The 20242-nt window shown below is 41.1% G+C and overlaps 1 long non-coding RNA gene across 3 annotated transcripts in view; it reads right to left on the reverse strand.

The window, feature by feature from the left end:
* Positions 1–20242, reverse strand: part of LOC148152005 (uncharacterized) — a 191418-nt gene that overhangs the window by 112198 nt on the left and 58978 nt on the right. For all 3 annotated transcript variants that reach the window (XR_015759203.1, XR_015759202.1, XR_015759201.1), the window contains 2 exons: positions 5364–5455; positions 3948–4064 (listed from right to left, as the gene is read on the reverse strand). This is a non-coding gene — a long non-coding RNA (uncharacterized LOC148152005). The remainder of the gene's footprint in view (positions 1–3947; positions 4065–5363; positions 5456–20242) is intronic.

The following is a 20242-nucleotide window of genomic DNA, read 5'->3' on the forward strand; positions in this document are numbered from 1 at the left end:
CTGCAGTCCTCACTTGCTCACTCATGCAGGTATTAAACAGGAAACTCACATGGTGTAGTTTTTGCCAATTACCTTAAAAATGGCAAAGGAATTTACCTAAAAAAATTACCTTCAACAAACTGCAATGGATGCTGGAGCAGTTTTTATTTTTAAATCCAAGGTAGATATTTTTTTGTTAAGCAAAGGTATTAAGGAATATGGACCAAAGGCAGGTATATGGAGTTAGGCCACTGCTCAATCATGATGTTCTTGAATGGTGGGACAGGCTCAAAGGCTGAATGACCATTGCTCCATTATGAAGTTAAAGGTGTGTACTGTACCTTTAAGAGAGAGTGAAAGCTGGCAAGCACATGTCAGAGTGTGCTGGAAGATTGAAAGATGTAACATTTTAGCTGTAACCTAGATACCTCATTGTTTCCCAGCAGTTCGCATTTAGCCAGTCAGTTTAAATTATGCCCCAAGATACTAAAACCCAATCAAATTTGAATTTTACTGTTTTGACAACAATGAATCAATGAGACAATCCAATGTTTGGGATAGAAAAAGCCAGTATTTTGGAAAGTTAACCAGGGAAAGAGCACCTTCTGCCATCGAAAGACTGCTATTCAAAAATTCTCTCTATTAAAAGTATATTTTTCATACGTAACATCTTTGCAGCAGAAGACCAAAAATGACCCAGGGAAAATTACAAACAAAGGAGGATCGACACCAGAGATGACAGCCGCTGTCTAGTTTTGAAAATTGATTTGATGTAAATTTAATAGGGGCTTTATTGGTTCAATATACTGTTATAGAGTGGCAGGTAGATAACAAATCTTTCAGAGAAGGGAGGCTTAGAGTTATAAATAGTTGTTGTTAATGTTCACTTTTGGAGTTAAAGAATAAAATTGTTATTTTTTCTTTAAATAATGGAATTTGAGTAGTTCTCTGTCACTCATACTTTAACAGATTACGAGGCGAGGTGAGCTTTTCTATGTGTTTGTTTTAATTAGCAGAAGGGTTTACTGCCGTGTTGTAACAGCTCTGTCCATTGCTCTTCAGCATCCTTTGTGTCAACTATTTATCCAAGACCTGTTAATTTTATTTTAACAGGAATAAACTTGCCTATAAATTGCATTTAGTTGGTTCATAAATTGCTCTAGAAAATTGCGCTCAGACAGATCAGATCCAAGCTCTGCAGCTCTGACACATCCAGCCACAAATACTGTTGGGTAATTAAGCAATTAATTGAGGAATTCAAGTCACTTGATTCACTCCACTTGACATCAACTAATGCAGTATTGGATACGACAAGAGCTATGAATTGTATTGACTGAATTCTGCTAACAATCCTACAGACTTGTGCTCCATCTTTACAAACCCCTAACCAAGCTGCTCTAATACAGCTCGAATGCTGACATCTACCCAACAATGTGGAAAATTGCCCAGATATATCTTGTACATAAAAAGTAGGACAAATCCAAGCCAAGTAGTTTCCCCATCTCATCAGTCTGCTCTCAATTATCAGTAAAAGTGATGGAAGGTGGCATTAAAAGTGATATCAAGCAGCATTTGTTTTGCAAAAAACCTGCTCACCGATGTAAAGTTTGGGTTTCACCAGGGTCACTCAATTCTTGATCTCATTATAGCCTTGGTTCAAACATGGACGGAGGAACTTGAACCCAAGGTAAGGTAAAGTAAAAATGAGATCAAAACTGAATTTGACTGAGTGTGGTACCAAGAAGCCTTTGTAAAACTAGAGGCAATGGGACTCAGAGGATAACTCTCATCTGGTTTCACTTTTGCCTGACACAATGGAATATGGTTGTCATTGTTGGAGGTCAATCATCTCAGACATCCCTGCAGGACATCTCTCTTCAGGGTAATATGCTAGGCCCATCCATCAGCTGATTCATAAATGACCTTCCCTCGATTATAAAGTCAGAAGTGGGAATATGTGCTGAAAATTGCACAAAGTTCAGATCCCTTTGCGACCCCTTGAATACTGAAGTAATTTGTGTCCATTTGTTGCAAGGTCTAGACAATGTCCAGGCTTGGGTTGACAAGTGGCAAGTAACATTCAGACCACACAATTGCCAGGCAATGACTATCTCCAACATGAGAGAATTTAACAACGTCCCTCTGATGTACCACTGCAAAATCATCACTGAATACCCACTATCAATGTCCTGGGGTTTGTCATTGACCAGAAACTGAGCTGGACCAGCCATGTAAATATTGTGACTTCAAGAACAAGTCAGAAGCTAGGAATCTTGCAAAATGTAATTCACCTCCTATCTCCCCTATGCCTCTCTGCTATTTATAAGGTGCAATTCGGGGTTATGATGGAATACTCTCCACTTTTCTGGATGACTGCAGCCCTAAAATCTAACAAAACTGAAGAAACTTGAACATGTCCAAAATGAAGGAGTCAGCTTGATTGGCAGCCCATCCATCATCTTCACACTTATTTTCTTTGCCACCAATGCACAGTGGCAACACATGGCAACATCTACAAGATATGCTGCAGCAACTCATGCAGGCTTCTTCAACAGTATCATCCAAATCCATAGTCTCTAGATGCACAACAGCATCAGGTTTAGCACCACTACCTGGAGGTTCCCCTTGAGCCTCACACCATCCTGACGAGGAACTATATCTCCATTCCTTCACTAAACACTGATTTTGGGTGAGTAGATGGGTAGAAATCGTTCCCATTTGTGCAATAATTGAGAACCAGAGAATGACATTTTTAAAGTAATTGGCAAAAGAAGCAATACCATCAAGGAGAAACCCTTTTTTCACACAGTGACTGGGTGGAATACGGAGTGAATTGGCTTGGGGCCTGATGGAGGCAGGTTGAATCGAGGTCTTCAAAAGGAAGATGGATCACTTGCTGACAAGGAAAATATATAGTGGGCACCAACAAATGGGGGAGAGATGGTAGTCAGTGATTTTCCTCTACAGAGAACCAGCATGCGCAGCACAGACTAAATGGCTTCTTCTATGTTCTAACAATTCTGTGATTCTATGGTTCACTCTGGGACCTCCTGAGCTGTTTCTCTTCTTTGCAAGTTTCCTTTGGAGAAATTGCCATGCAATTATACACATTTTTTGGAGATGATCTCACATACCCTAACCTTCCTGTATGTGTAAGTTTCTGCTATATCAAAAATTAGTCAATAAAAAGGCAGTCTTTGTTATCCTGACATCAAAGAACAATTTCATGCCTTTCTCTGACCCCTAGCTTCACTGATTGTGAAGTAAAATCCATCAGGTTACTTTGAAAATCGCAGACCTGATGGACTGACCACCGTAAATGGAGCTCTCAATTTATTCATTATTTTTTATTCTGATGCATTTTACTTAGGGCGTTCATCTCAGTGACAGCTGGATCAACTCCAAGGTGCAGGTCACACCATTCTTAATTACAAAGAATCCCAACTCGTACTTGAGGAGACATTTACTGTACATTAAACCCCCGACAACTGCCTGCCTTCAACAGATGTCATCTTATCACATGGTTTGCATTAATGCCAAATAATAAATAGGCAAGAATCAGTCAGAGGAATTATTTTTGTATGCAGAGATTACTCATATGGACAATCACCACCCACCCCTTCATCCCCCTCACCAACTCTAGTGCTGAACCATCCTGAGGATATTCCCTTCACAGGAATGGAGGCTCCTCCAACAGACAACACCTGACGACACCTTCTTTCATCTGATGACACGTGGCTTATTAAATTAACCAATTTGGCTCAGGACCGCTCCAATCACAGCCTGACATCAGTATGACTGAGCATGATTGATTCTGTAATAGTCAGCAACTTATTGGTATCATTTTCACTCCCTGCAGAGGCAGAGTCTAGACCCTAGGGAGTATCTGAAGCATCTTCCTTTGATCTTCAATATCACACTTGATTAAGTTGAAGTTTTGTTTCTTTTAAAAAATATCAAAGACATACCTTCTGTTTAATACTCCTTCAAACACAGACAGTTCTTCCGCATATTAATATTAAAATATTAATATCCAAAAATTCCTTCCTTCTTGGATTTTAGGTTGTGGAAAGTGTGTCCACAGCCTGTGAATGAATAAGAAAAAATGTTGAGTCTCCTATGTCTTGTGGAACTTAAGCCACAAGCACATTAAAGAAAAAGCAAGTTCCAAAATTATGTGTGTGATTAGAGGTTTAATCCTTTGGGCAGACACAGACTATGTTAGTCTTGCTTATATCAGTTCAAGCTGCATTGTTTTCTATTAGTGAATTAAATCTTAGTTGTATAAGTACTAATGCATATCTTAGCATGTGAATATTCAACATGCTTATATATGGAACACCAATGTACAAATGTTTGTTGGCAAAGCTATCATCTTGCTCAGGCAAGATCACAATGTCTGGGGGAAGGTCGTGTTGCAGTGATCATGTTAACTTAATGTTCTGGGTTTGAATCTCACCATAATGGATGGCAAAATTTTCAATAATAAAAAAGAATAGGAATTAAAACAAAAGCATAGTGACCATGCAATCATTGTCAAATATCATGAAAACATACTAATTCACCAATGCCCTTGAGGGAAGAATGTGTCATCACATTCCCACAGCACCTTCTCATGAAATCACAGAAGCTGTAACACTTGCCCATTTACTTCCTTCCTTCTCTCTATCCAAGGCCCCAGACACCTTGCAGGTGAAGCTCTGATTTATCTGCACTTCACTCAATTCAATCTACTGTATTCACTGATACCATGTGGTCTCCTCTATATTGAGGAGACGAAACACAGACTAGGTGACTCCTGTTCAGAACACTTATGTTCTGTCTATAAAGATGACACCAAACTTCCAGTTTCCTGCCACTTCGACATACCATCATGTTCCCACATTTCTGTTACCCGCCTGCTGTAGTTTTCCAGCAAGCCTCAGTGCAAGCTCAGAAAACAACATCTCTTTTTCAATTTGGGGACCCTGTAGCCTCTAGGACTCAACATCAGGTTCAATAACTTTGGAGCCTGATTCCATCTTCTATGTCTTATTGCCTAGTCCCATGCCCTGATCATGTCATCAAATAGGTTGCTTTCAGCCTATCATTCTCTCCTTCTCTCTGCTCTCATTGTCACTTTTTCAGCTTCTCTTTCATCCTGCCCTACTATCAATATGCCATCATCCGCTTACCTCTCTTATGTCTCTCTCTTGGGGTTTCACCTAACCACTCACCTCTCCATCAGTCTAGTCTTCAGCATAAATGGCACTTTTTCGCATCTGCCACCAGTTCTGATGAAGAGTCGCTAGACTCAAAACAGTAACTCTGCTTTCTTCCCACAGGCACTACCAGACATTCTGAGTCATACCAGCAATTGCTGCTTTTGAATCTGCCATCCTTACCTGGTCTGGTCTACAGTGGAATCCAGACCTTCAGCAATGTGCTTGACTCTTAGAAATTAGAGATGGGCAATAAATGCTGTAATGCCCACAGCCTGTGAATGAATAAGACAAAATGTTGAGTCTCCCATGCCTTGTGGAACTTAAGTCAGAAGCACATCCAAAAAAAGCAACAGCAAAGTGCTGAAATACATTTGACCTTAACATTAACAGTGCAGGGACCCTATAAGTGAAGGCAATGCTTCAGGTGTAGAGTCTGACCACATTCAGAGTACTGCATTCAGATTATGATAATGCATCTCAACAAAAATATTGCCCTTGGAAAGGATGCAGTACAAATTGACTGGAATGATAAAGGTGTTAAATAATAGGAGTTAAATAATAAAGTTGGCTTTTATTCCATTGAGTATAAGAGATTGAGGGGATGATCCAGATCAAAGTCTTCAAAAAGTTAAGATCATTTGATATAAAATGGAGAAACATCATCTTGTATGAGAATCAAAGACAAGGTGGCTGAGTCCTAAATTTAGCTGCTTTCAGTAGCAAGAATTTGAAGTACTTTTTTTTACATATATGTGTAGAATGAGAGAAATTTAAATTTACCGAAGACTTTTTGTTTTGGCTGGTTCAATGCACTCTATAAACCTTTAATCTTGTCCTGCCCAGGGCTAATAAAAGGGACATTTTGTTGACTCCAAAACCCTGGGAGTCAGAGCTGATAACTATGAAGATCTCCTTTATTTTCATTAATTAACAGAGGAAAATTATACTGTGCCCTTTACAGCCAGCCCAACACCCCCCCCCCAGCCCAGGTGATGTTTTCAGTAGTTTGAAGTGCTCCTTTCTAGTCCACCCTACTGGTGACAGAGGGAAGGACACTATATGGCTGAGGCCTGTTGCCAGAAAGTTATGTTAACCAAGCAGCTATATTTAGTTCTTGAGAACAGCACCAGGAGTTCATAGAATTTGGTTGATCTGAATGTAGCAGCTTCCTGCCTCCAAATGCCTTTCTGTTTAGTCACCAAAAGTGTTTGCATAATAAAGCATGTTCTGTAGACAAACACCTGGGATTATTAAGCACTGAGAGTTGGGCAGCGCTCACGACCCTCATCATATACTACTTAAGCACAACATTGCATTGTAATGCAGTTGCAACATCTCTATCTCCGGAGCAAATGTTCTGAGCACAAGTCTCATTAGACCCATAGATATGTTACAAACATGTCAATTAAAAATATGCATTTACATCACACTTTAGTGCCATCCTAAGAACACAAACTAGTTTCTCGTTACTTTGTCGACCAGGCATATATAAGGATATTTTCTATATCAGAAGAAAGTGAGGACTGCAGAGTCAAGAGTGTGGTGCTGGAAAAGCACAACAGGTCAGGCAACATCCGAGGAGCAGGAGAATCGACATTTCGGGATTATGTCTGAAACATCAATTCTCCTGCTCCTGCGATGCTGCCTGACCTGCTGCACTTTTTCAGTGCCACACTATTTTCTATAACAACCTGTTCAAGGATTTTACTACACATTTCTGTTGTAGGTAGGACTTGAACTAATGCCTCCTGGACCAGAGGTAGGGACATGGCTACTGCACCACAAGAGCTACTCAGCCAATCCCATAGCATCGGTCAATTGAATTTGCCAATTGGCCGCTGTGTCCTATATTACAGCAATTCAAAATAGTTGGTTCAGAATGTTAGGTCACAAAAGCTACTAAGTAAGTATGAACCTTTTTCTTTCATAGTTAGTTAAAAGAAGACTGTTATGGAGACCTCCATTTATATAGTACCTTTCTCAACCTCAGGGGCACCCTAAAGTGATTTTTGTTTTGCCAACTGAGGACCTTTTAAAGAGGCGGAAACATGAAACTCAATTTGAATGCAGCAAGCAGTCAGTAACATTCACTGGATGAGTCATTTAGACATAAGAGAAATTCTCTGGGGGCTTGGGTTCAAATGAGTCAACCACAATGCTGAGGGTACAGAGTCACATAAAAGCCAGGCCAAGCCAGGTAAGGACATCAGCAACACACCGAGAATCATTTGACAGTGCTTCCTAATCCTGTCACATCTCACATCGAGAAAGAGAAGGGCAACAAATGCACTGAAACACCAACACTTGCAAGTTGCCCTTCAAGCTATACACCACCCTGATTTTGAACATATCACTGCTCCTTCGATATCTTGAAACTCTTCCTTCCAGCATTTCAGGTGCACCTCCACTTCAAGGACTGTAGCAATTCATTAAGGTAGGCCACACCACTTTCCCAAAGGCCATGAGGAATGGGCAATAAATGATGGCCTAGCCAATGATGCCTGCATCCTATGAGCAGATAAAATGAATCTCTATTGTTGATTGGAGCTTTGCTGTAGTCCTATACCAGCATAACTGTCAGGAAGGCAACTCAAGAGCTGTTTAGTCTTATGGGTTTCATACAAAACCATTCAATCCTTAAAGGGTTTCTGTGAGACCATTACTCTCAGAGGGAAAGGAGAAAAATATATGTTTATCTAACAATCTTCACAACCTCAGTATGTTCCAATGCAGACTACAACTCAAAGGCCCCTCCCACCCAGCCAAACTCTCTTCCACCCTCTTCCATCAGGCAAAAGATACAAGAGTTTGAAAACGCATGCCAACAGATTCAAGAACAGTTTCTTCCCTGCTGCTATGAGACTTATGAATGGACCTCTGATATATTTGAGTTGATCTTTCTCTGTACTTTCTCTGTCACTGTAACACTATATTCTGCATTCTCTTCTATTACCCTAATGTCCTTATGCAAGGTAGGATTTGTCTGGGTGGCACACAAAAATATTTTTCACTAAATGTCCTACATGCGACAATAATAAATCAAATCAAATTTTAAAAAGCACGGTGGCTCAGTGGTTTGCACTGCTGCCGCACAGCACCAGGGTCCCAGGTTCGATTCCAGCTTCGGGTGACTGGCTGCGTGGAGTTTGCACATTCTCCCCAGGTTTCCTCTGGGTGCTCCGGTTTCCTCCCATAGTCCAAAGATGTGCTAAATTGCCCATAGTGTACGGTGCATTAGTCAAAGGGTAATGGGTCTGGGAGGGTCAGTGTGGACTGGCTGGGCTGAAGGGCCTGTTTCCACACTGTAAGTAATCTAATAACTTGCCCTTCAAAATAATACCAAAGGATTATTTCTATCAGGAGAAAATTGTAAAAATGTAATTGATTCTTTCTGAGTGTTGGGTGTCATTCTGGAAGGCAAAAAGGTCAGAATTGACAATTTAAACCCTTATTTTAAAACTATTATGAAGCAAACCTTTTCTTGATGTTTCAAGACTTGGAACACTGGGGCCGAAAACTGTGAAGACAGCATGTCCAGCATTAGTTCTGGACTGCAGCAATGGATAATCCTGTCAACATGCATGAGGTACCCAGCAGGGCATACTGTTTAACATGGGATGCTTGACTGGAGAAATTTATAGGAAGTTGGATTTACCCCCACAGGCACCAAGGGTAAAGAAAAATTCCTCCAGGGGCTGGTCTTGAGATTTTCTGAAGTGCCACTTTTTCATTTCCAGGAATTCTCTTTCTTGGTTTTCAAGAGCTTTTTATTTCATTCTCACTCACTCCTTTCCTAGATAACGCAGTCACATAGTAATGATACTTTCTGTAATTGTGTTGATGTTTGGGCTTTTTAGATTCACTCACACATAAAAATAGAATAGCGTCAATAGTTATCACTGCTACATTCAACTGAAAGCCACACCACACAAGTAAAGCATTAATTTCAAACACCACAGATTTAAATTGGCCAGAGGTAACAGGTATAACTTAGCAACAAATATTATTTTACAAAAAAAACCGAAACAAATCTTCAGCCTATTCCTCACCAATATGTAGAAAGGGTGAGATTCAATAAGGTATGCTCAGAATCAGAGCAGCATTAGTTATTATAATGTGGATTCCTTTAATTTCCTTCTAGTCTCCCTTCACTAGTATTTGGGTATTGTAGCCATAGAGGACAAACATTTCTTTCATTAAGCCCTGCAAAAATTCGGTCACAAGGCAAGATCCTGGCATATGCTAGACTAAGTTATAGCCCTTTTAAGACATTCCAAGAATGGAAGAGCTCTGGATTGTCAGCACAGCTGCCTTAAAGCGATAGCACTACAGAGGCTATTCTAAGTCAAGAAGATTGTGCCTTCAAGTCTCGCTCCTAATACTTTAATTCAAAATATAAGCTGACACGTGGTGCATGCTAAGGGAGTCTTTGCTGATGGAAGTGCCGGCTTTCGGAGGAGATGTTAAGCTGAGGTGATAAATGCTTTCTCAGGTTGACATAAGAGATTCCAAGGCACTACTTCATGGGTGGCACGGTGGCTCAGTGGTTAGCACTGCTGCCTCACAGGACCAGGGTCCTAGGTTTGGGCGACTGTGTGGAGTTTGCACATTCTCCCCGTCTCTGTGTGGGTTTGCTCCGGTTTCCTCCCACATTCACAAAGGTGTGCAGATCAGGTGAATTGACCATGCCAAATTGCCCGTAGTGTTAGGTGCATTCGTCAGAGGGAAATGGGTCTGGATGCGTTACTCTTTGGAGGGTCAGTGTGGACTTGTTGGGCCGAAGGGCCTATTTCCACACTGTAGGGAATCTAATCTACTGCAATGAAATATCTGGTGACCTAGTTGACATTTATATCTCAAGCAATATTGTTTAAAACAGATTATTGCCTCGCTGCTTGTGGGAGTCTGCTGTGTGAAAAAAAGGCTGTCATGTGATTTCCCACATTACAACAACAATTCTAATTCACTTAATTGGTTATAAGGCTCTTCAATGAGATATCCTGAAATACGCTACATAAAGGCAGTTGGGTACACACAGGATTTTTTTTAAATCTAAGATTGAGCTTCAGGATTTAAAACCATTAATTCATGGATATAGAGTTTGGGAGAAGATTTGTAGCTCGGGTGCTCGTTGTTGTGGTTCTGTTCACCGAGCATCAAAAACATTTCTGAACTGACAGCCAGACTACTGCCACCACTAGGACTCATAACAGCACACAAACCAACAGCCACGCTCAGACAACAACTCACCAGGACGAAGGACCCAATACCCAGCAAAACCAATGTAGTGTACAAAATCCCATGCAAGGATGGCACAAAACACTACATAGGACAAACAGGAAGACAGCTAACGGTCCGCATCCATGAACACCAACTAGCCACGAAACGACATGACCAGCTATCCTTAGTAGCCACACACTCAGATGACAAGCAACATGAGTTTGACTGGGACAACACTACTATCATAGGACAAGCCAAACAGAGAACAGCCAGGGAATTCCTCGAGGCATGGCACTCATCCACAGATTCAATCTATAAGCACATCGACCTGGACCCAATATACTGGCCACTGCAGCGGACAGCTGGAACTGACAACCGGAAGCGGCAGAGACAAACCACTATAAATGCCGGAGGAAACATCACAGAAGCGCTTCACAGGAGGCTCCCAAGCACAGAAGATGTCACCTAGACAGGGGACAAAACGTCTGCAACACAAATTCCCAGCTTGGCGAACAGAACCACAACAACCTGGGTATAACTCCATTAGCCTCCATTAGCCCTGGAAATGTTGGTGGTGAGCTACCTTTTCTTTTTCAACATAAATGATGTCTATTGACATTTTTGCGAGAGGAAGAGGGGAGAGAGCAGAGAGAATAAAATATAAAGACACTTTTTGAGGGTGGGGAGGGACTTGATAAAGTGAAAGCGTAACATTTCATCATTTTCAGCAGCCTCTTTAGCTTATGAATATCAGATGATTTAGATCGCTTAGGGTGATTTATGTTCTTTAACCCAACCGATGTCAAATTCAAGTGTACTTGCTAAAACAAAAATAAAATTTTAAGTTATTTGTTTAAGTAGTGCATGAGTTCCTTTTTTCTCCTGCTCATATTTTGTGCTATAAAAATTTGCTTTGCGTCAATAGCTCAGGGGTTGACATGACAAAGCTGTTGGAGCTGAATGACAAATGACCTGTTTTAGTTAAGCCAGTGTAACCAATGCAAATGGAACTGTATCAAAGCGTTTCACAGCATTTCAACATCTCTCTAGAGTTTCTTTTCCAACAGTTTAAATTTCAGTGTCAACAGAGACAGCGAGATTAAAACAAAAACAGTGTAAATGTCTTTCTTTTTAAGTCACTGTGCTGAATTCATTCATGCCCAAATACGCATTGCAATGACAGGAAGAGCTTGGATTTTCATAGTTTTTATCCAGCAGTCGTCCAGCAGTGGTGAGAATCCAAAAACCTGAGGCAGAATTTTTCAGACTTTTTGTTTGTCAGGGCTATTTTTTGGATCCTGGCCCCTGCCTGGGGCAGTGGTACCGTTCAATCTTCTAGAAAGTGACCAATAAGAAACCACCTCTGGGATCACTGTCTATAGGAGGAGAAGGTCAACTGTTATGATTGATTTATATTAATATCACTTTTTCTAAAGGGTTTGGATTTTAAACTAGTGGCATATGGGTGTCCATTTATTCTTGTGAAGGAACTTAGAACTTAACTAAGTCAGTCATTTTGGAAAAATTATTTTAAACCAGTGAATGTCAAAGAGTTACTATTACAAGGCCTCATGGAGCGTTAATGAAAGTTTACTTTTTTGTAGGAGCTTATGACAGGGGAGAGAAAACATTGAAAAACATTGGCTTGCTTTTGAGATAAGAGTAATCAATTTTAAATTAGAAAAGCCTTGAATTTAGGGCAGCTCAAAAGAGGGCTGATTGGGGTCAGAAGCAAGTATAGTCTTTCTTAGAAAATGACATTTTTAAGATCAATTAACGGAATAAAATACCTCAGGGAAAGGGTTCCGTTTCTGAAACTTCCAGACCAACAGAGTTTGGTTAGAAACTTGCATTGGTAATTAAAATACTGGCAAAGTTGCAGAGTTTTGTGAATATTCTAGGGGAAAGACTTCACAGCTCAAAGGACCAGAACTGAGATGAACCAATTATGTCAAACCTATAGACATAATTGTGAAGAAATTCTTCTGGAAATTGTTTAATTGTAAATGGATGGTGCTGGGCTACAGATGTGATAATGTTTTGCCTTGCATTCTAAAATCTTGCTTTACTTTCCTTTTAATCCTTTTGTGTAATAAATATCTATTCATTGGGGTGGCACAGTGGCTCAGTGGTTAGCACTCCTGCCTCACAGCACCAGGGATCCAGGTCTGAATCCCACCTGGGGCGACTGTCTGTGTGGAGTTTGCACATTCTCCCCACGTCTGCGTGAGTTCCTTCCCCTGTCCTCCCACAATCCAAAGGTGGTTAAGTCAGGTGAATTGGCCATGCTAAATTGCCCATAATGTTAAGTGCATTAGTCAGGGGTAAATATGGGGTGGGGGAGTGGGTCTGGGTGGATTACTCTTCAGAGGGTTGGTGTGGACTTGTTGGGCTGATGGGCCTGTTTCCAATCTGTAGGGAATCTTAAAAAAGATTTATTGTTAAAACCAAGTCTGCAGCATTGTGTGCTTATGTTTCAGTGAGAAACTGTCACATTAAATTTGAGCAAATGACAAAACATGACGCAGTAAGCCAGGTTTCAAAGTGTGAGCTGTCTTGCCCAGTAGCAACATAAGCTCAGATAATAATGTTGTATTTCTTTATTCTAATGATTGCAATTGAGCAATTGCACAAAGAATGTTGTCATGAATGATGATAACTGGGATCAATGTGTGCAGGGTTCCAGAGGTGTTCTGTCTTACTCGCTCCCGTATATAGTGTGTAAAGTTAATAGACGTCATTGGTGTTCACACAGGAATGGCAGCAAGTAGTAAGTGAATGCCTTAAGTGAAACCCTGAACATCACCAGGAAACAGCAGCTAAACAATTTTGAAGCCAGCCGAGCATGGTGGAAACACAAGGAGAGCTGATGGACTAATGCAGACAGCACTGAGGGAGACACGGACTTCAATGTAGTTGAACCACAATTCCCACCCGACACTACACAAGTATGTTGTGGAATATAAAAGATTGCAGGGAGGCTGAACAGGGCAGGGTAGTGGAGGATTAAAAATTTTCAAGCCATTCACCCTGAACAGGGCATAACTAAAATGTCTGCCACAGCAGCAAAAGGAAAAGTGTGTGAAAATGCCTACCAAAGAGCATTGTGGAACTACCTACAATGGACTGCAGCAGTTCAAACAGGCAGCTCAACACCACCTTCTCAAGGGCAGCTCAGAACAAATAATTAATGCTAGCTCATGTCCCATGAATGAATAACAAAAAAAGGGCAGCCAGCATTTTGCAAGCTCCCTGTAATAACATGATAAATATCCACCACAGAGTCATATAGTCATAGAGATGTACAGCACAGAAACAGACCCTTCAGTCCAACCCGTCCATGCCGACCAGAAATCCCAACCCAATCTAGTCCCACCTGCCAACACCCGGCCCATATCCCTCCAAACCCTTCCTATTCATATACCCATCCAAGTGCCTTTTAAATGTTGCAATTGTACCAGCCTCCATCACTTCCTCTGGCAGCTCATTCCATACACATACCACCCTCTGCATGAAAAAGTTGCCCCTTAGCTCTCTTTTATATCTTTCCCCTTTCACCCTAAACGTATGCCCTCTAGTTCTGGACTCCCCGATCCCAGGGAAGAGACTTTGTCTATTTATCCTGTCCATGTCCTTCATGATTTTATAAATCTCTATAAGGTCACCCCTCAGCTCCAGGGAAAACAGCCCCAACTTATTCAACCTCTCCCTATAGCTCAAATCCTCCAACCCTGGCAACATCCTTGTAAATCTTTTCTGAACTCTTTCAAGTTTCACAATATCTTTCTGTTAGGAAGGAGACCAGAATTGCCAGGAAGAAAGGGGAAAAAAAAAACAAAAGCAATGACTGCAAATTTTAAATAGTTTGAATAGCTGCAAAACACATAACTTTTGTCAGTCTGACTTCTACTTGAACAATTCCTAAACCTCTTCTGAGACCAAGGGAAAGTCAACACTGTAGACCACATCAAACTGAAAGCATCTGCCTGTTCTTATCCCGGCCACAGGGATCATGGAAGATCACAAAAGGCATCAGACATAAGTGAATTTCTGCTATCCAGTAATATCAGAAAATTCCAATGGTGAACCAGGAAGAGTAATTCTCCCTCCCCAATTAGCACAAGTAAATAAGGCTCCAAAATAATCCTTTGTTGAATCAAGATGAGGTACAACATCAGGTTGAGCATCAACAGCAATCATTTGTCTGAAATCAAAAAACTACTCATGTCATCTGAGATCAAAGGACAATGTGATCCTGAACATCCAAATAATATAACAGTGGGACACATCACCTAGAGATCCAATGTGACGGGACAAGGCAATCTTTCATTTAGCTTCAAGAGTTCTCGCTGAAATGAAACAACATTGTTACTGTGAAAGAAGTGTTTGCATTAACTTGGGAAATTCTCTGACTGTGTCTTAGATTTATGACGGAGGATCAAACTGTTTGTAAGCTGCTGCTAACTCGACCAGATACATAGGAACTCACAAGAGTGCCATGTAGAATCCAGAGATTGAGTAGACTGGGACTATACTCATTGGAATTTAGAAGAATGAAGGGGGATCTTATAGAAACTTATAAAGTTATGAAGGGAATAGATAAATTAGAAGCAGGGAGTTTGTTTCCACCGGTGGGTGAAACTGGAACAAAGGGGCATAGCCTTAAAATAAGAAGGAGCAGATTTAGGATTGAGTTGAAGAGGAACTTCTTCACACAAAGGGTTGTGAATCTATGGAATTCCCTGCAGGTGAAGTACTTGAGGCTACCTCATTGAACACTTTTAAGGCAAAGATAGATAGATTGTTTAACAGCAAAGGAATTTGTGGGCGGCATGGTGGCACAGTGGTTAGCACTGCTGCCTCACGGCGCTAGAGACCCGGGTTCAATTCCCACCTCAGGCGACTGACTGTGTGGAGTTTGCACGTTCTCCCCCTGTCTGCGTGGGTTTCCTCCGGGTGCTACAGTTTCCTCCCACAGTCCAAAGATGTGCAGGTCAGGTGAATTGGCCATGCTAAATTGCCCCTGGTGTTAGGTAAGGGGTAAATGTAGAGGCATGGGTGGGTTGCGCTTCGGTGAGGCCTGTTTCCACACTGTAAGTAATCTAATCTAATCTAAGGGTTATGGTGAGCAGGCAGGTCAGTGGAGCTGAGTCCACGAAAAGAACAGCCATGATTTTATTGAATGGCCAAGCATGCTTGAGGGGCCAGATGGACTACTCCTGCCCCTAGTTCTTATGCTCTTATTTTGAGTGCGGCAGTAGTGGTACAACACTTTCACAAAGCATGTGTAAATACCGCAGGAAGGAAGATGAATAATTATCTAAGATATTGAAGCCATAGCCACTTAATGTAGCCAGGTACATGTCTTATTGGCAGAAGATGTAGCCTGCATTGTCCATGAGTCTATGCCCTACTGAACACCAACATGCAAATACTTTGAATCCAAGTGTAAGCCCTTCGCAGGGATAGCCCACGGTGACCTTCACATGGAAGATAAGGACAGACTAGAAGTCTAGCCTTGCCCTTTTCTTCTACTTCCTGAAGAATGAATTGGAGAACTGTCCCTTTAAGCTATAATATAGGTCAAAGAGTAATTTTGAAAAAACAAAGCAGCATAGTGGCACAGTGATGAGCACTGCTGCCTCACAGTGTCAGGGAACCAGTTTTGATTCCAGCCTCAGGTGACTGTCAGTGTGGAGTTTGCACGTTCTCCCTGTGGCTGTGTGGGTTTCTTCCAGGTGCTCCAGCTTCCCCCCACAGTCTAAAGGTATGCAAGTTAGGTGGATTGACCATGTTAAATTGCCCATAGTGTCTGCAGTTGTGCAGGTTAGGTAATTTGCATTCATTAATATGAAGTAAAGGGGATAGGGTAGGGAGCTGCGTACGGCTGGGATGCTCTTCAGAGGTTCAGTGTGGACTCAGTGGGCTGAATGGCTGTAGGGGTTCTACAATTCTAATTGAATATTTGCAGAGCTATAAGAAAAGGTGATTGGTATGAGATGATAGCTCCAGTGAGCCAGTGTTGGGCTGATGGGCCAAATGGCCTTCTTTTATTCTATATGATTCTATGACCACATTATAACAGCCGAGAAAATAATTTCAAACTAAAGACCTGGTCCTGATTAACAGTTCTGAAACAGGTATTAACGCAAAATTCTTTGGTGTATTGGTGCAGGCTGAATGCTGTCAGAAACTGATTATGGGTATTCATTGCACAGCTGAGACATTTCCTTCCTAAATGTTGTAATTTGGATTAAGTCACCCTGAAGTGAAATATATCCCCATTAGCAAAATGCCTGTCGCAATATGTTAGGAACCAACAGGTGTGACTCTGACTTCCACAGTCCCAAACATTGGGAATCCTGGCTCTATCCATAAGTGACCACTCTGTTCATTGGTGATGGATGGGCATTTGCCACTTGAATACGTATTGCTGCTTGAACCAGCATCCCCAGATGTAAGGAATATATCAACATCACCCAGCAGAAACAACAGCACTGAAGCTCACTGAGAGAGATGCTATCAGTTAATGTTTCTTTAATCTTGACTGGGTCCATCAAAATATTCACAGATTTTATAAGTTACTTCATACTGAACAGATTCAAATGGAAAATCTGTCCAATTTCAATGAAAACAATTGACAGCTGACCTCTGCCAAAGGGAATCATTTAAAACTAATTGTGCTTCAATAAGATTATTTTTTTCAGTTTCAGAATATGTTTTCTATGACTTTTCTCTTAAACAAAATGTGTAAGGTCCATATTAAACCTTGATTTCCACCACTGCTTTAAAAACTGGCCTATTTTGCTTAAAAGAGCTTTAAACAAAATTGTAGGACTTTTGTATTCAGTGTGAAATGCACATTCAATAAAACATCTTCCAAAGCAGGAATGAAAAACCTAGCATTGTTAATGTTAGTCAGAAGTATCTCATGGCAATTTACAAGCAGCCAATTATGATGAAGCACAGTTACCGTTGTTATGGAGTCAAACGTGGCAGCCATTTTGTGTACAGTTTGATTCTACAACTTAAGAACAAATAGTTGATCAACTATTCAATCTGTCTTTGATTAAAAAAAGACTGTTCTTCAGCTCTCCAAAAAAGCTCTTTGATCTTGGGACCTTTAGCAATCAACTGAAGCAGAGTCAAAAAGTGTGGCACAGTAGGTTAGGCAGCATCCGAGGAGCAGGACAGTCGACGTTTTGGGCATAAGCCCTTCATCAGGAATGTATACAAGCAGTAGAACAAGATGGTAGAACTGGGGATTACTTGTTTTTTTTTGTATTCATCCATCTGGGAAGGTGTTCAAGTCCCCTTCTAACAGAAACCTCCCATTTCTTAATTAATCCCACAACTTTCACTTCCAATCTCCATTTGGAAAACCATTCCTCAAATGACAACTAGCTGGTTACCATCAACTGATGGATGAGACAAAACTTTTCTTACCATAAACCTAACTCAAACCTTCGCAGCCATTCCAATGATTTAATCCCAATAATGGGGCCATCCCGATTCTCCTCAACAATGCACTGACCTTTGAACTGTCCAAGAACTGTTTTGTTCTTGTTGGTGGATATGGTCTGATGGACTGCCCACATTGAAAGACACATTGTTGCTGCAAAGGAAAGGCAGTGAGTCGATAGGTACTTTCTTTTGTTTGGAGAATCTCTGGAATTTCATCAACTTGTAGTTCGATAGAGACAGGAATGGAGTAAAACATCTCAAGGTGTCTCTCATGCGAATAACAAAGAAAAATTGAATATTGAGCCACATAAGAGATTAATAATCCAGATGACTAAAAGCTGAGAAAAAGAGGTATGTTTTCAGGAGATAGAACGTGGGGGATGTTTAGAGAAGGAATTCTAGAGCTATGGCCAAGTCTGTAGAAGTCACAGCTAGTAGTGGTAGAAGATTTGAAATCAAGCATGTTCATAAGTACAAAATGGGTATCTTGGAAGGATGTGGGATAGGAGGAAATTGCAAAAGTGAGAATAACAAGGCCTTGGAGGGCCTTGAAAACATGGACAGGAATTTTAAGCTAAAGTAGGTCAGTGAGACAAAGGTTGAATGGAAAATGATACTGTTCACCTAGCAATGGACACACACAAAGTCCTGTTCACCTAGCAATGGACACACACAAAGGTTTCTTGTGGCTGTATCCCCTTCTGTGTAGATGTCAATGAAAGAAGCTGAACTGGATGAATAATATCATCTGATTTAATTCCTCACAGTTCTGCATTTATTTCTTTCAAACTATGTACATACATGTGACTTGATAACGTTCTGTCACACTACTGGAGTCAAAATTCCTAACAAAACACCCTGAGAAAAAGCTTGTCTCTACCCACCCTGTCCATACCCTTCATGGTACCCTGTTGTAATCTGAGGTAACCGTCTTCGCTGTCCACTACACCTCCAATTTTGGTGTCATCTACAAACTTACTAACTGTACCTCTTATGCTCGCATCCAAATCATTTATGTAAATGACAAAAAGTAGAGGACCCAGCACCGATCCTTGTGGCACTCCACTGGTCACAGGCCTCCAGTCTGAAAAACAACCCTCTACCACCACCCTCTGTCTTCTACCTTTGAGCCAGTTCTGTATCCAAATGGCTAGGAGCTATTACAACAAATCAATATAATCAAAGGTCTAGAATCATAGAATCTCTGCAGTGGCCCTTACAGTCTGCACTAACCCTCTAAGGGCATCCCATCCAGACTCAGCCCCCAATCCTATCCCAGTAACCCCACATTTAACATGGCCAATTCACCTCGTCATTGGACTGTGGGAGGAACCAGAGTAGAAGCCTACACTGAGAATGGGAGAACATGCAAATTCCACACAGACAGTTACCTTGGAAATGAAGACAGATTCCTGGTGCTGGATGGCAGCAGTGCTAACCACTGAACAACCATGCAACCTATTGACTTTAGCCAATGTATTAAAGAGATATACAGGGGCAGAAAGGTTTAAATAAAAATTGCAGTTCTCAGGACATTGGCATTGAAGACATAGTGACTAGTGGTGGAGCAATGAGAGAGCACTGCTCAACAGAGGACAGATATCTCAGATGGAGATTATGGGGATAGGGAGGGCCAAGACAATGAAGAGATTTGTTTAAAGGGATGAGCATTGCAAAATCATGGTATTGGTGGACTGGGAGGTTATGTCAGGCAGCATCAGGATACGGGTGGGGCAGCATCAAAGAACAAAATTACCCTAATCAAAGACTTGAGCATTTTAGTCGTTGATGGTTGAAAGTGAAGCTTAACACCAGAATTTTTCTCTTTAATGCACTGCTGAACCTAGGGAATACTTGGATATTTCAAGATGCTATGACATCATTACATTACAAATTACATAATTCCTTCCACATTATTATCACTGTAACCAAAAATAAGTTAAATTGGGCAATTAAAAAAAAGCAAAAAGCTCTTTATTTCTCCCAGACACTGCTGTGGCAGTTTTCTTTTTGATCCTGGTTTGCTCTCGGTATTTCAGAACACAGGTCTACCTGAACATTTCCCCAGACAGATTACAATGAAGCCTTTGGTTTTCCAACACAGCTGCGGAAATTTATTTCCTTCAATTTTATTTTATTAGCTGTTAGTGTCAAATTCCTGGAAGCAGCAACAAAGATGTTTTGAGGAGGCACAGTTCCTGGAGCAAGTAGTGCACTCGTGGACTATGAGAAAGAAACAAAAAAAGAATAACATTTACATCCCACCTTTTGTGATCTCAGATGGTTCGAAGGATTTTACAGCCAATGCAGTACTTGTTTGAAGGGTAGTCTCTGGTGTAATGTAGGTAGCACAGCTGTCAATTTGGATACAGTGA

Source organism: Chiloscyllium plagiosum, unplaced genomic scaffold (genome assembly GCF_037043375.1).
Source record: "Chiloscyllium plagiosum isolate Xiang-an unplaced genomic scaffold, Cpla_swu_hap1 HiC_scaffold_2, whole genome shotgun sequence".
Classification (NCBI taxonomy): domain Eukaryota; kingdom Metazoa; phylum Chordata; class Chondrichthyes; order Orectolobiformes; family Hemiscylliidae; genus Chiloscyllium; species Chiloscyllium plagiosum.